The sequence below is a fragment of the Dipodomys merriami genome, unplaced genomic scaffold, assembly GCF_024711535.1.
Source record: "Dipodomys merriami isolate MVZ:Mamm:240054 unplaced genomic scaffold, mDipMer1.0.p SCAF_1, whole genome shotgun sequence".
NCBI classification, from domain to species: Eukaryota; Metazoa; Chordata; class Mammalia; order Rodentia; family Heteromyidae; genus Dipodomys; species Dipodomys merriami.
This window is the reverse complement of record NW_027202270.1, coordinates 25975375-25987382: the sequence shown is the minus strand read 5'-3', so window position 1 is coordinate 25987382 and position 12008 is coordinate 25975375.

The following is a 12008-nucleotide window of genomic DNA, read 5'->3' as shown; positions in this document are numbered from 1 at the left end:
GTGGTAGAGCACTATCCTTGAGCTGAAAAGCTGAGGGAGAATGCCCAGGCCCAGAGTTCAGGCCCCATGACCGACAAAATAAAATAATAATAATAATAATAATAATAATAATAATAATAATAATAAAGAGCATACATGCACATGCATGCATCAGTCCTGGGGCTGGCGCTCAGGGCCTGGTTGCTGTCCCTGCGCTTTTGATTCTAGTTAGTGCTCTACCACTTGAGCTACAGCTCCACTTCTGGCTTTTTTTCTTTTTTGGTAGTTAACTGAAGGTAAGTATCTTATGGGCTGGCTTTGAACCATGGTCCTCAGATCTCAGATTCCTGAGTAGCCAGAATTATATAAGCCATTGGCACCCAACAATAAATTTTGAATTCAATAATTTTTTTTGGTTGGCTGTGGGGCTTGAACTCTGGGCCTGGGCGCTGTCCCTCAGCTCTTCAGCTCAAGGCTAGCGCTTTACCATTTGAGCCTCAGAGCCACTTCTGGCTTTTTCTGCTTATGTGGTGCTGAGGAATGAAACCCAGGGCCTCATGCATGCAAGGAAAGCACTCTACCACTAAGCCACATTCACAGCCCCATAAATTCAATAAATTTTTAACACTTGATTTCCAAAATTTTAGCTGGCCTATTTGCAGAAATTAACTGGACCTAAAATACATATGGAAATTCCAGAGAGTCATCATGGCCAAAACAATTTTGAAAGAGAAATCCAGAGGACTAAGATTCTTACTTCTCACTTTTACCAAAAAGATATATTGAAAAAAACACTGTAACCCCTTTGTACAATACCTTGACAATAATTTTTAATGTATACTTTACCTGACTTATATAACTGTAACTTCTCTGTACATCATCTATATACTAACATTAACTTTTTAAGAAAAAAAGACAATATGATAGAGGCATAAGGCATATCAGTTTAAATAAAGCTACATATCCTGGTCAATTCATTTTCAACAAAATACAAAGACTGTTTGGGCCCTTTCAATGAGAAAAGAATAATCATTCATAAATGCTGCGAGACAACTAGAGAGCCTCATGGAAAGGAATCGTTAGGTACCTAATTCACACCATATAACAAAAACCTCTGAGTGAATGACAGGTCTACATTTAAGACCTAACACTATAAAACAAGAAAGTATAACTATCAGTCTTCATGACCTAGGACTAGGCAATGATTTCTTAAATATGACCCTAAAAGCAAAAGCAACCAAACAACAACAACAACAACAAAAAACAATAATGAGTTGGGCTTCATCATTTTAAATATTTGTACTTGAAGAAAGAAAAAAAAAGAAAAAGAGCCCACAGCTGCCCACAGGAGAAAATATTGCATGCATACAATTACAGGTGAAAGTATTTATAAGCATTGTTTGTCTTAGTTCCTATGCTCTTACAAACTTATTTTATTCTCTTTAAATAGTTGTACAAAGGGATTGAGCTTACAAGAAAGAAAGATCTCCTATAACTCAATAGTAAAAAGACAGATTGGGTCAGTTTTTGTGGTGGTTGTTGTTATTGGTTGTGGGGCCTGAACTCTGGACCTGGGCACTGTCCCTCAGCTCTTCAGCTCAAGGCTAGCGCTCTACCACTTGAGCCACAGCACCATTTCCAGCTTTTTCTGCTTATGTGGTGCTGAGGAATCGAACCCAGGGTCTCATGCATGCAATAGAAGCACTCTACCACTGAGCCACCTTCCCAGCCCGAATAAAGTCTTTTACATGGTACAACATTGATACGACTTAAAAACTCGCTAAATGAAAAAGATCAGTCACAAAAGACCACATATAAATCGTTTTATATACATGAAATGTCCAGAAGAGATAAATTTATAGAGACAGAAAGCAGACCAGATTATTTGTTGCCTAAGGTTGCAATGTTTACAGAGAGAGAAATAGGAAGTGACTGCCACTGTGTATGGAATTTTTGTTGAGGTGGTTAAAATGCTTTTAAACTAATGGTGAGACTACAAAACTCTAAGTATGCATATACACCACACACACACACACACACACACACACACACACACACACACACACACACACACACACACACACACACAGAAACCAGCACATATACTTTAAATAGGTAAATTATATATACATGAATAAAGATTTTTAAACGTCTTACTGTTTTTTTATCTAAACGAATCCTTCACTGTTCATTGGGAATAATGTTTTATAAATACCAGCCCCATAATATTAGCTTTTCATAAACCTTGAATAATCCTGAAGGAATTCAAATATACTCTGGGCATTTGATCTGTTTTAGAGAATATTAATCTTCCTTATGGATACCCTATGGTATAGTAGAAAGAACGAGGGACTTGGAGGTTTGAGACTTAATATCTGGATATTTTGAGCAAGTCATTTAACTTTCCTGAACCCTTGTTTAAAAAAAAATAAGAAATTAAAATGCCTCACAAATAAACAAAATTACATAAATTTATTTTCTAAATAGTAAAGAAAGTGTTTAGTATCAAGATCATAACTCCTCCTAGGGCTGTTACTTTCATATTGACTCTGTGACTTTGGGGATATTACTTATCATCTCTGAGCTTCTTTTCATTATTGATAAAGTCCACGAAGTCTGAGGGTTATTGTAAAGATCAAGTCTTTCTTTCAAACCTACATAGCCCCTGGCTTATGGAAGAAATGATTGTATTTGCCAGTTCTAGAGTTCCTCCTTTCTTCCTCAATGCTGATGCTCTACCACTTGTGCCAGGCCAATACTCTGGCATTTTTTGCTGGTTAGTTGGAAATGGAGAACACAGACTTTTCTGTCTGATCTGGCTCCTCTAGGGCTCAGCCTCCTGGGTAGCTAGGATAATAGTCATGAGCCACTGGAGCTAAGCAGAGAAAAAGCAATTATTAATACTAGCAATAGTAATACTGGAAAATAATGGCTAAAACGTGCTAACAAAGTATTAAAATTCAGAATTACAAATAGGATACCATTAACCCATCAACTTACCATCAATTTCACTATCATTAGGAGAAAAGCATCAAGCATCTGGTGTTCAGCTCAGAAGGAAGCATGAATTAGAGGCAGGAAATAGAGAACACACTTTTCTTTTTTAATATATATTTTTTATTGCAAAGATCATGTACAGAAGGGTTACAGTTACATGAGTAAGGTAAAGAGTACATTTCCTATCAAGCATTATTACCCCTTCTTTTGTTTTTCCCCTACCATCCTCTCCTTCCCCTCCTCCCAACTCCCCCGCCCCATAAATTGTAAAGTTCTTCTTCAATGTAGTGTCTTGTACATCTCATTGTTACAACGGGTCAACCTAGTGTATCCTTATTTCAGCGTTTTGATGTTTCCCTTCCCCTCCCCAAATGTGTTCACAGAAAAGTTTAGCTTCTAATATTTCTATTTTTATTGTTTTCCCTTTACTGCCCCCTTAATGATACCTAGTATTTATTAAATGCCAGCTATATAGGCACATGATTCCCTCAACAACATTAATATGGGAAAGTGGACAAATACATTCTTCTTTTTTGGGGGGGAGGGGCGGTCCGGTCATGGGGCCTGAACTCTGGGCCTGGGCACTGTCCCTCAGCTCTTCAGCTCAAGGCTAGCACTCTACCACTTGAGCCACTTCTGGCTTTTTTCTTTTTGTTTATGTGGTGCTGAGGAATCAAACCCAGGGCCTCATGCATGCAAGGCAAGCGCTCTACCACTGAGCCACCTTCCCAGCCCCAACACATTTTTCTTTATGGTTCTACAGTAAGCCCTGTTTAAGTCACATTCTGTTTGTTTGAAATTTATAGTTGTGGCCGGCCATTGTCAGATATAAAATATTTATCTTGGAAATGAATAATGTAAACATAATTTGATAATAGGCATTTATGAAAACTCATTATACTTTTTGAAAATGTAACTTGTCTCTACAGCTATGGTTTTACTTACTAAGTTTCATGGTAACTACCCATGCATGTATCTCCTCTCCTAGGCAGAGCCTTTGTCCTTAAAGAGCTCACAACTTCCTTGTTTTTGTATTTCTAGTGCCTACTGAAGGCCTGGCACAGCATATGCATCCATTCAATAAATATTTATCAAAGACTTGCTGTTTCAAAGGACTATACTCTGAGCATTTCTGAATCCACTTACTTGAAAGAGGCTAGCAAGCACATCAAAAAAATATGCGTTTTCATTTGCTTTTTAAAAACAACTTTATTAGGAAAGTTTTGCTGACTTTATTCCAGCTCTATTTCTGTAAGTTATTAAATACCACATCTGTGCTTCTTTACAATATGTAGGATAATTTAGATTTTTTTCACTAATTCAGTCCTTTTCACAAATTAATCTGAACTAGTTAAGCCTCCCCATGCTAAACCAGTATTTGTGTTTTCAATTTGCATTTTACATATGCATACTCTTAGATCCAGACTTCTCAGACCCAATAAATCTACCACTGGCTTGGTCATTCTGATGCAAGAAAGTGTGTAAGTTGGAAGAAATTTAAATAAACTATGGGTTATATTTGCTTTAAAACTAACGTTAGCACTAATTTTACATGAACGGTACACAGATGTTTGTTAAGCAATCTTCTGCATGCCCTATACATTTTTAAGTTTCTCAAAACTGGAAAGGAGAAAGAAACATTAGAATGAAGGCTTGGAGGATGATGAGTGAGGAGTTGTTATGGACCACAATTAGGAGGATGGGATAGTGGACAGGAAAAGCCCTGGATGAAAATGAAACCAGTGAAAAATGTGGTGCTGGGCTGGGAAGGTGGCTCAGTGGTAGAGCGCTTGCCTTGCATGCCTGAGGCCCTGGGTTCGAGTCCTCAGCACCACATAAGCAGAAAAAGCCGGAGGTGGCACTGTGGCTCAAGTGGTTGAGTGCTCGCCTTGAAGAGCTGAGGGACAGCACCTAGGCCCCACGACCCACAACTGGCAAAAAAAAAAAAAAAAAAGAGGTGTGGTGCCATACAGGTAACATGGAACTCATCTTTTAACTACTTGGTGTTATTCTGCATTTGAGTACCAGATCTGTTGTTGCTTCTTCTGGTGCCTGTGAAATATCCAGAAATCACCTTAAATTCAATCTTAATTACATCCTCCTTAAAGAACAGGCAAGGTTCATAGTGATGGACTACATGCATCATGCTAGAATCCAGATTTTCCATAACCTTATTTATATCTGTATCTTCTTAAGCTGCTCTGACAATAGCTCAGTGTGTTAAAACACACACACACACACACACACACACACACACACACACACAAATTTCTATAATATTCAGAGCAATAACAAGATAAGAAAAAGAGGGGCAATTAGCTTTATTCTGCAAACAAGAGTGCATTATTCTTGTCTTGTCAGGCAAAGGTTACCTGTGTTCATAAATTTTATCCAACCCACAGACTAATTTAACTATATTAAATAATTTCTTCAATTCACAATTCTGCTTTTTGCCAATCTTCTCATTATTTCTTATTTTTTACAATAAGCACTAAAAAATCACATCTTATTACCAATTCAACATCTCTCTAAATGATATATCCCTCAGCCCAATCCTTACCCACCCAACATCAAAAAACTATATCCTCCTGTCTTTCATACCATAAAAATCTCTGTTTAATGAAGAGTAGTTAATTTTTGATCAGCAATGTGGGGATTGTAGTATTTTTACAACACTGGCAATATTACAAAAACAGAGAAGCAATATTTTATTTGTCAGTGTGGGTTGGTGGGGAGAGCTTCAGATTGAAAGTCTGAAGATCTAAGAGACAGTGTGGCTATGCAATCTTGGGCAGTTCCTTTATCTCTCTGAGTGTTGGGCTTACCATTTGTTTTGAGACATCCTTGACCTTCCCAGATTATTTTGAGGCTCAAGTCAAAAAGGCAAAACTATTCATAAGTTGCAAAGTTATATAAATATAGAATGTTATCCTTTAAATTAGTATAAACACATTGGAAGATGCAGCTTCTTTTCCACAGCATGTGGTTGTACATTCCTATCCTATTTGTCCCTATCTTTATCTTTTGTTCCCATGTAAATCCTCCTGCTGCTGTTGGTGGTGGTCTTTGTTTTTGCTATGAGTTATTGATTTTGTAGCTTTCTTCTATAAGGAGAAGTGACAAGTTTCATAGGCAGAAATTAATCTCCATACATGCACTCATTGCATCATCTTACTGCACTAAGGGAGACAGCCGACAGAACCTTAAACCTGTTTTTAAAGACCTCAGTGATATATGAACATTCATTTCCAAGCGCTCCCACTAGAGTCATTCTAATCTGGGGAGCTCTAGGGACTGTTTGAACGTGGTCTATATGAAGTCGTTTCTCAGGCACTTCTTCTCAATGTCATGTAGCCAACAGGCTGAATCAACCACATGCAGTAATGAAAACATCCTGTATTTATAGCAGTATTTCTCCAAGGAACATCCTTCAGCAGAAATGCCCGAAAGAGCTTTAAGAATTGAAGGACATATTTCAGACATGTCTAACCTGTCTCCAAACCCCCATAAAAATGGTCAGGATACCAAATTGTGCCTTTCCCCGCCTTGTGCTATAAAATAAAATGGGAGAGTTGTTTGGCTTTATGGCTTTCCATGTCATTGTGTCTTTTTGCTATTACATGGGTGTAAAAAATAAATAAATAAAAATAAGCTATATTAAGCATTATGCCATGTTACCACCTCACCAAGCAGCGAATATACCTTCAACGATGAATTTTGCTTTATCTTAAGGAACTTTCTGAAACATCAGACTGTACAAAATAGTCTATATTTATTTAACTTTTAGATTTTTCACCTCCCATCCCATTCCTCCCAGGACAAAATTTGTAGCATCTAAAAGTATAAGAATAATAATAATGATGATGATGGTGATGAATAAGGAGGATTACTAACAAACCAAACCTAAATTTTCTCTAAGTAAAGAAGAGCTTAACTAAAAGTGCTTTAGGATACTTGAAACACATAAACAGAGAACATACTGAGCAGTTAATTATTCATAATACAAGATATATATTTTTCAAAAGCTTTTCCATGGATAATTTTTATTCAAAGTTACCTAAGAGCAGAAAGTTTCCTAAGACTTCCAAGACAAGGAGTTATTTCATCATTTCTTAGGTGACTAGTGGGAAAAGAGAAACATCCCTGACCACCCCACCCCCCAAAACAAGAAGCTCATCTGTCAATGGCAAACATAACAGGCCTGTACTTCAGAAAGTCAAGTAAAATATCACACCCAACCTGGAGCTTGACGAAAGCAGAATCAATCCATTGCCCAAAGATCATGGCCCACGGCTGGTAGGAACCTAAATGATGGGATTTGCAACCATTTTCTTTGCTTTCCTAACAAGAAGAAGACCATTCCTTTACAGTTCTGGAAATGCACATTTAAAGTGAGAAAGCCAGTGGAGATAAGGGAGTGTTCTTGATCATAACAGCATGAAGTCATGGCATCTATGGTGTGGCAGATACTAGAAAGATATGACCTACCCTGTCTCATTGCAGTGTGGCAATAAGACTGTATTTGTCAATTCTCCACTACATTTGTCCCTTCCCACCCTCACCTATGAGCTGGCTTCCACGTACTTACTCAAAGTGAGGTTACAAGAAGCAGTCCATAGAAGCAAGTTTGTCCTATGATGCCCTGCTCTGAAGACTCTAGAATACCAATGCCTAAACAATGGAGGACTTTTGTGAGGATTTACCATTTATCCCAATGAGCCAACACCATCACAGATGGAGACAGGAACAACAGTTCCATCAACTTTGGTCAGGGACCCACTGTCAGGAAAATAATACCAGGATACACAATATGTAGATCACAGAGGTAAGAAAAAAAGAAAGAAAAAAAAGTCTGCTTGGATACCCATTAAAGACCGAGACACTGTATCTAAATACAACTTAATGAGAAAGTTTTGTACATAACAAAACTGATCTTTCCTGCAACTTACAAGCTCCAAAAGAAGAAAATAAGAAAATGAAGTCCAGAGAAGTAACTTGCTTAAGAATATATAGCTAACAAGTAGCAGAATCAAGATTCCAGCACAGGGCCTCCTGATGCCAGGCCTACATCCTTGTCACCACCCACCACACTGTTTGCTGGTGACAGCTCTCCTGCCACATTTTCTCTATCTTACTAATATACATGTGCTGTACAAAAATTCAATGTTCTTCATTCCCTTTAAACAGCTATTCATAGTGATAGTGTGCTTATCCACCATATTTCCAGGTACATCAAAGTATTTGAAATAACTTCCTCCACTATTCATTACACATTTATTCAATGCAGAGCTCCTGAGTTCCTAAGCCAGGCATTGTGCTGGGTGCTTAAGAAAGTCACAGTCCACTGGAAGGGATCACATTAAAATGAAAATAAGTGCTTGGTTTCCCATGGTACAGTAAGGCGTAACCAAGAGATTAGAGCTTGCTTATTGAGCTGCAATCCAAAACTACATTATTGGGCTATAATTTCCTATTTGATTGACAAGAAAGGACTGAGTAACTGGCCCAAGGTCAAGCAGCTAGTCAGTGGCAGTTCATTTCACTTACTTTATTGTCTCCAACATAGCGTGTTTTCATGATTCACCCCCCCCTCTTAATAGCCTTATGTAATGTTCAAAACATATTTTATGTTTTACAGACATTTTAAAAATTTAAAGCCAAAGAAGCAAAGCATCAAATGCTAGTGTTGGGTTGGATCACATTTTGGCTGCCAGCTTTGAGGACAGCAGAGCGCCTACAAGGTTTGGCTTTTCCCCAAGCATGTTTCCAGGCTGTGGAAGCAGTTAATTCTGCCCTAAATGCTTGCTATGTCCTCGTCTCCTCAGTAGCCCTCTATCCAGGCTGAGACTTAATTGGTTTGGGTTGGGTAATTCATAGTGCCTCATTAGGGCATCAAAACACATACTAGGCTCTCTAGTAATTTTCTTCCCTGAAAGAACATTGATTGGCTCCTTCATTGGGAAAAGAATTAGCTAGAGGACTCTTGGGTTTACACAAAGAGATTAAGACCACAATGGATAATTTCAAAGTGTATTGTACTATCAGATTTCTTTGAGCCTATCTGCCCATCAAAACTCTCTTTTCTTACTAAAACTTCTTGCATACCTTGCCTACTCAATAGCAAATCACTACTAGTTACCTTATAGAAATGCTATAAAAATCTTTGCATTTTAAGTTTTTTACTTGCTAGTCTGTCCCATTTTGTTTTTGTTTTTGTTTTTTCTGGAATGCATTTTGTTAATGTACTGATAGGAAAAGCACCAAAAAGATGGCTTTTCTGTTGATTCTGATTTTTAATGACTATATCTCCCACTCTCACTGTATCAAATTTAGTCTGTGGCACACTATCTGTGAATACCAACAGTTTCTGTTTAAATTCATTCTTTGGCTGCAAGAGAGAAATCAGTTCTCTGTCAAGGTAGGAGGAATTACTGGAATGTTGATGTCTCTGGAAAGCAGACCTGTAATGACAGAGGAGATTTGGTAGCTGAATATCTCAGCTTCCTTGCCTCTCGGTTGAGATAACTCTAAAGTACATTTTAAACTCTCCCACAATTCCTAGTCAGAATAACTGAAGATGGCTCAATAATGTATACTTTACTAGCCTCTTGTCTTTCCTTCGCACATTTCCTTACTCTACCAGGATTTCTTTTTTTCTTAACTTTTATTGGCAAGGTGATGTACAGAAGGGTTACAGTTATACATGTAGTGAGTACATTTCTTGTCAAACTTGTGACCCCCCTCCCTCATTTTTCTCCCATTTTCCCTCCCCCATCCTCCCCTCAAGTTGTACAGTTCATTTTCAACCTATTGTCTAGTGAGTATCTCTGTTGTATTCATTCACCCTTTGTTCTCTGTTTCACCATTTGTTTTTCACCCTCCCTTCCCTAATTAAGATTAACGTATATACAATACCGAGGGTACCAAAATCAAATACAGTGACAACAGGATAAACAATAGTGAGAACACACACACACACACACACACACACACACACACACACACACACACAAGAAATCACATGGTTTATTAGAAACAACAACAAAGAAAAAGCTCTTGTTTCCATATCTTGGAGTTCATTTCTCTTAGCATCATCTTATATGATCATATGTATATAGCTATTGAGTTATTCTGCTCATCTGCTAGCACTATCCTAGACATATACTAACTATTATAAATGAGGTAAACCATTGGAGCTATGTTTCTCTGGGTCTGACTTACTTCACTTAATATGATTTTTTTCCAAGTCTTTCCATTTCCTTATGAATGGGGCAATGTTGTTCTTTCTGATGGAAGCATAGAATTCCATTGTGTATATATACCACATTTCTTGATCCATTCATCTACTGAGGGTCATCTGGGCTATGGTTAATAATGCTGCAGTAAATATGGTTGTGCTGGTAGCTTTAGTATGGCTTGTTTGTGGTCATTTGGATAAATGCCCAGAAGTGGGATTGCTCTACCAGAGTTTCTTAATACCTTCTACATTCCTTGCCTACACTCAAAGTTTTCTGAAGTCTTTATTATAGAATGAAGGGGGTGTGAATGAAGGAGGGCAATGGAAAAGAAATATCAAAATTAATTAGAATAAATTAAATGATTGCTTTTCTTAGTTTCCAAAAAAAAATCAAAACAGAGACTTGCTGTATTTTTGCTATTGTATCCTGGTATGTCATACTGGTATGTAATACTGGTATGTCATCGGGGAGAAGTTATGGCAAAATTTCAAAAAGCCACCCACAAATATAGCTTTCCAAATAGTAGCCTGCTTTTTTGATACAGCCAAGACATCTAATTCCTATAAGACCTGTTTAGTCCTGTCTCAAGATAATATTCTTGAGCTTGACTACTGCAAAACAAATTAAAAGTTATTTCCTTCTCTCCAACAAAATATAATAGACATATTGCTACTGGCAGTCTATCGGAAGCTGACCTGCTGGCTTTCTTTCTTATCATTGGTTTTCGTCTAAATCTGATATGATCCCTAGCATCCGCATGGACAAAATTGTGAATGGGACCTACCCATGGGATTATGGATTCTGCATCCTCCAGGAGTGTCCCATAATGCCCCTGTCAGTTGGTTTTGCCTTTGGGCATCTAATTTAACTGACAAATCTGAGGAATCACATGGAGGCAACCACCTCCCCAGTGACTTCACAGATGGGAGCCCTGCAGTGAGTAAGTTATTCCAGCAAGTTTGATGTTGAACATCCTCCTGACAGGTCTGCTTATTTCTTAATGGCATAAAACAAGTCACAAGTCTCCCTTGACTTAATAAATACCAGGGCCCCCTTTCTGGCTTTTTTTAATGGATGTCCTAAAGGCATCTGATTATGGCATTTTACATTTGGCAGAAGCTTATCAGCAACAATTTTTTTCTAATTAGCCTTGGAAGCTTCCACCTTAAATGTACAGGGTTAAATATTCCAACAAAAAATTAGCCAACTCTATGGACCTGAACTTTTGGGAGCGAATGGAGGTAAAGAGGGCATTCATACTGCCTGAGTACATGGAGGCACATTTCACAAAACAACTTAGTTGCAAATTTAACCAGAAATCAAATCATGTCTTGGCATAATGCCTAGCAGGCATTATATAGTTGCTAGTTTCAATCACAAGAACAATTACTTCAAGTTATGGTGCAGACCAGTTTTAAAAGTCCTCGGGCCAGCAAAGTCTTGCCAGGATGCTGCAAATATCAGTACATGAAAGAAATGCAATACTTTATACTTTCAGCCTTTATTAATATTTTGTCAGTTAATTTGGCAACAGGCACAGAGCCCTGGCACTGTTCCAAACACCATGTGTACAGTGCCCAGAGAGTGCAAATGAATGAAAAAGACATGACCTGAAGGCTGATGTCTACATGAAGAGCCAGATCACATTGACTAAAATGTCCAAAACCGAAGAGAAATACAGAATTCTGTAGAAAGATGAGATAACAAATACAAAGCACTCTGTTCCATACTAAGGACATTTGCAGTAACTATTAACTAAGGACTAGTTTTATGACCTTATTAGAAAGTTTAAAT